The sequence below is a fragment of the Podarcis erhardii genome (genome assembly GCF_964252035.2).
Source record: "Podarcis erhardii genome assembly, chromosome: 5".
Lineage (NCBI taxonomy): Eukaryota > Metazoa > Chordata > Lepidosauria > Squamata > Lacertidae > Podarcis > Podarcis erhardii.
In genome coordinates, this window is record NC_138509.1 from 73,959,473 (window position 1) to 73,965,472 (window position 6,000).

A 6,000-nucleotide genomic window follows, 5' to 3' on the forward strand; every position below is an offset into this window, starting at 1 on the left:
TCCCTGACCACCAAGCTAGATGGCTTTAGAAGAGGATGGGTCAAATTCATGGAGGAGAGGGCTATTGATGGCTACTAGCTATGATGCCTATGCTCTGCCTCTACAGTTGGAGGTAGTAATACTTCTGAATACTAGTTGCTGGAAGCCACAAATCCTGCTTGTGGGTTTCCCACAGGCATCTGGTTGGCCACTGTGAGAATAGGATGCTGGACTAGATGGGCCACTGGCCTGGTCCAGCTAGCTCTTCTTATGTTCTTATTTAAGAATATTGTAAAGATCAGATAACTCCGGCAGAAGAAGATTCCTCTTCAGGTACCCAGGCCCTGTATGTTCATTATAGGTCATCACCACCATGGCAACATAGTCTTGCTATCTGAGAGTCATTTCAAAAGTCTACCAAAGGGAGAACAGCAGAGAGATAGCTACATTAACACAATGTCTTTATATATATATCAAAGACTCAAGGAAACAGTGAACAAGCTATTGGGATATGGGTGGTGCTGTGGTCTAAACCGGAAGGTCAGCGGTTCAGATCTGTGTGACGGGTGAGCTATAACAGATAGGCAGTACTAAAAAGAATATTTATGTATTTCTCCTTACACACACACACCCTTTTCTGAACAATCTTTTTCTAGTTTTAAGAAATGTGTAACTCTTTCATTGTAAGAAAATCATTCAGCATGTATTCATTAGAGTATATAACTCATTCATTCTCTCCACTTTCAGTATGCATGATCCATTCAGTTAGCACTCAAGTATTGTGTAAGTGCCTTTTTGTGGGGAACACTGGTTGAGTGAATGGAATGCAGATGCCAGGCTAGCTGTCTGGATTGGCTGATGTCTTAATGGAACCCCAAATTTAAACAGTGTAGTGAAACTAATACTATTGATGACATTTGCTAACACAAAGAGATCGCACGTCTACCGATTTCAACAATTTGTACACCACTTAAAACCTTAGCCTAAGCAGGTGTGCAGTAAGGTTACCAAAAATAAAATCCATTCAAATTAACCATAAAACATCCTTAAAATGCCCACTGAAATAAAAAGCTCTTTACTGAATGCCAGAAATCCAGCATGTTCCAAATGAAAGGTACCTCTGCTATTTAAAATCCCGATTTTGATTTGACATGACAGCAGGCTCCCACATGTAGTAAAGAACCATTGCTTAAAACCTTGTTTATCCTCCAATTTTGAACCTAACTGGGCTGGAAGGAACATGTCAGGATTCCTAGAGACAGCCAGACGTGCTCAGAATCTCAGTTCGTTTCGTGTGTCTTTATTATGTCTTAGTCACTCTAGATAGACCACTTCTGAACTCATTAAGGGGAAAAAAAGGTGTCAGGCTCTTTGAGCGTTCCAGGACACCTCTGATGGGAAATCAATTGATACGTCTTAGTATCAGGAGTCATTGTTTTTATCTCTTGAACTTTTTTCTGTTCTTCCCACCACCCAGCTTCTCATACTAAACATATGGGGGGAGGGAGACATCTGCCATCGGGCTGCTTTTTAGATAAATCTGGTATTTCCCTCTTTCTTCTTCCAGGTGATTTAACTGTGTTTTGGAATTAAACTATCTGCAGAAAATGCTCCAAAGCACTTGCCTATGTGGTTATAAAATTATTAAGTGCTTTGAAAAGGATTACGGTTGCAAAGAGGTTGGAAGTAAATAAATAACATGTTACTAAAATGTAGCTAATGTGAAGTGACAAGAAATTGACAATTGTTTCTCCACACCGATAAGACGAGAATAGACTTGAAAAGTACTTATTCAGTTACTTATTTGAAATATGTTTCCCCTATAGATGTTACTTTTCCAGATGCAGTGAGACTTTTGTACAATAAGAGAAATGAACTTAATTCCTTGGCTGAAAGAATTCCTTTTTTAAGCAATGGGACTTAATGGTTAGGGAGAGAATCCTAAAGAAAGAGCCACTGTGCTGAGTGAGGTTAGGAACCAGTGGTTCTGAACTGATAGAGCTGGAAGGTTCCCACCTCAGCTGGGCTATGCTGGCTTAATTCCCTCATCCTGGCTCAGCCAGAGATATGCTGGTGTATCTCCTGCACTGTGTCTCAGCCAGGACCCAGCAGCCTGAGCCAGACTTGGTGAATCTTACTCCAGTGCAAGTCCTGGGAAAAGGGATGTTTCAGAGGCATGGTGGGTGCAGAACAGAGGGAGGAAGATTTGGGCTGGATCCTAAGCCTGTTCAGCATGGTCACAAGACCTGGGAACAAATTAGCTGGCCAAAGGATGGTGTCACTCAAGCTTTATTCAAAGGCTTGTTTTCCCTCTGCCAGGCTTAGGTTTGCTCAGCCAGCAGCATCCCTGCTCTTGAACGGAGTTTGGATCTGGCATACTTCACAATGGCTTAATTTATGCCGGCTTGGTTTATGCCAGCTCTTTGTATTTAGGATTGACCTCTTTGTGGATTAATGAGGTGTCTTTGGGTGAAGCAAGGCAGATACGGGATGTTTACTGTCATTTTATTATATTCCTTACCCACTCATCATTCAGCGGTCCCAGGATGGGTTGCAGCAACTGGAAACTGCAATATGAAAAGCAGTTAAAGCATATTACAGTCAAAAGGATGCAACGGAGCCTAAAATATATAGCAAGTGTCTTCAACATATGTATTGTTAACTGCTGTGTAAGGGTTGTTGTTTAGTTGTTTAGTCTTTTAGTCGTGTCCGACTCTTTGTGACCCCATGGACCAGAGCATGCCAGGCACTCCTGTCTTCCACTGCCTCCCGCAGTTTGGTCAGATTCATGCTGGTTGCTTCGAGAACACTGCCCAACCATCTCATCTTCTGCCATCCCCTTCTCCTTGTGCCCTCCATCTTTCCCAACATCAGGGTCTTTTCCAGGGAGTCTTCTCTTCTCATGAGGTGGCCAAAGTATTGGAACCTCAGCTTCAGGATCTGTCCTTCCAGTGAGCACTCAGGGCTGATTTCCTTCAGAATGGATAGGTTTGATCTTCTTGCAGTCCATGGGACTCTCAAGCACCATAATTCAAAAGCATCAATTCTTTGGTGATCAGCCTTCTTTATGGTCCAGCTCTCACTTCCATATATCACTACTGGGAAAACCATAGCTTTAACTATACGGACCTTTGTTGGCAAGGTGATGTCTTTGCTTTTTAAGATGCTGTCTAGGTTTGTCATTGCTTTTCTCCCAAGAAGCAGGCGTCTTTTAATTTCGTGACTGCTGTCACCATCTGCAGTGATCAAGGAGGCCAAGAAAGCAAAATCTCTCACTGCCTCCATATCTTTCCCCTTCTAATTGCCAGGAGGTGATGTGACCAGTGGCCATGATCTTAGTTTTTTTATTGTTGAGCTCCAGACCATATTTTGTGCTCTCCTCTTTCACTGTGTAAGGGTACTTACCAAGAAATACATCCACGAATAAATAAAATAAATAAAGTATTGAAATCAATAGGATTTACAGGCTTAATTCTGACTGCCTCGCCACCAGGGACCTTAACCAAAAGGACGTAATAAAAGAATGTACTATTTTTTTCCTCCATAATTTGCAAGTTTTATTCTGTTAGCAGAGTTCCCCCCGCCCTTGGGATGCCCTCGAACTGCGTTAACTAAGAAAATGGTCATATATCTATGACTGCCAAAACCTATTAGTGTCTGTCCTCCTGACGTCTGAGGCTATCTATGGCATGTATCAAATCAGGGGGAAACAATGACTTGTTTATTGCTTAAATGAACTATATTGCTTGGTGCTAGCTGACATTTATAATTGATGTCTCTCTATTGCCAAGGCAAGATTATCAAGCATTTTTGGATATCAAGTTGCCTACAGCAATAGAAGGAAGGCCTGAATCTTAGATCCTGCACAAACAGGATATGCAGTGGGGCGAGGAGGAGAAAAGGCTTGTTATGTTATATAACCCCCCCCCCCCAATAATGCTGGGCTTGTTAAACAGCTCCAAGGAACTAGGGCTGCAATTCCATGCCCACTTACCTGAGAGTAAGTTCCATTGCACTCCGTGGGAATTACAGTGCAGTCTTATACTTGCTAACTTGAAAATGAAACTAAGGCTGTTGTCCTATGTACACTTACCTAGGAGTTAGCCACACCAGTACAGTAAGATCAAAAGTACATATACATAGGATCAGTGCTTTTTTTATGAGGGGACGCAGGGGTACGCATACCCCTAAACATTTTGTGAATCTAAGTTTGGCCTCATTGAGGGGGCAGTATTTCAATATGAGTAGGAAAATGAGAGTACCCCTAAACATTTGTTATTTTTTTAAAGATAAATAGCACTGCATAGGATCAAGGCTCATGGCTGCAATTCAGTGCACAGTTTAGATAAAGTTTGAGAAGGCATTATTAGCTATGATTCCTGGATTGCAGAGGGGTGGACTAGAGACTCTTTAGGTCCCTAACAACTCTGCAGTTCTATGTTTCTGTGTCATGTTTCTATTAGCTATAAAGGTGAAACCGTTGTATTTAAGAGCCTGTAAGTTTCCCTTCTGGTGGCAGCAGCCTTGGGAGAATATGTGATTTCATTCAGAGCCATGCTGCAGAGGCCACGGGACTTCCCCGCTCCATATACTGTGTCCTGCAACCAAATAACCCATCCACATGCACACCCAACCGCCCAAAACATTTTGCTGCCTGAGGTGGAGCAGCAAATCCCTCCAACACACACCAAATCAAGGTGCATAGTATCACCGAACATACACAGACTTGGCTTTAAAGGAACGTTGTACAGTGGTACCTCTAGTTGCGAACGGGATCCATTCCGGAGGCCTGTTCACAACCTGAAAAGAACGCAACTCGCGCCTGCGCAGGTAGCGATTCGCCGCTTCTGCGCATGTGCATGACGTCATTTTCTGCGTCTGCGCATGTGCGAGTAGCGAAACTCGGAAATAACCCATTCCGGTACTTCCGGGTCGCCATGGGACACAACCTGACAACGCTCAACCTGAAGCAAACGTAACATGAGTTATGACTGTATTTCAAATAAGCAGATAGAGAATACAATATGCAATCCTTACATTACACGGCCTCCTGCCAGGGCTGGTCTAAGACATTTGGTTCCTGAGGTGATCCACAAAATGGTGGACTCCCCATTCCTGCCAGGGAAAAGGCGTGAGTGGAGATCTCCATCATGTACAATGTTTTGGGGTGTGTGTGTGTGTGTGTGTGTCCTGCCACCCAAGGAGATCTTCTCATTTTGCTGGCCCTGCCTCATGCCTCCTCTTCCAATAGAGCCAAAGATACAGGTTCTCCAAAACCAAAGAACCGAGATGAAGCCAGAGTTTAGTATTTTCTGTAAGGTGTAATTTGGTGTGTAATATGTTAGGTATATTTTCCTTTATTGTGTGCGTGAGAGCGTGCACTACATTTAGCCACGAAGAGCTACGTGTGCAGGCTGATTATCTCTGCTTTGGAGAGGCTCTGGATAAAAACAGTCAGGATAAACTGCGGCCTGAGGCAGCTACCACACTTTGCCTCACCTAATGGTAGGGCCGGACCTGACCAATAAGGATGTGCATGTGTGTTCCATTTCAAGTAGCATGCTTTCAGGATTTTTTGTAGACAAGTTGTTTCCAGTTCTGCTCCTGTCTCACGATGTCAATAACTATTTAATAGTTCCACGAACAGGTTTAAGTGGCACTGCTGTGTGGAGTTTGATAGCGGCATCTATTTCTAGCACGGTAGTAGCAACTACCTTCCAAATGAATGGCAACATAGATCCATAGGTTTGCAACCAAACCCCCACACTAAATGGTTATTTGCTGGTATACTAGTTCATAGACCAGGCTGTAAAAAAAAAAAAAGCTATCAAATTAATAATAAAGCCTGAATAGGTTAAGCATATGGAATTAGAAGTCACAAGTAAACCCTTTAAATCATTTTGTCAAAGGTTTATGGCTCAATTATTTTAATTTGCATGGGGTTGAAACTTTGCCTGTATGCTGTCAACATGCTGCAAATTATTTCCCTGGAATGTGGATTCAGATTCTTTGCTGACCGGC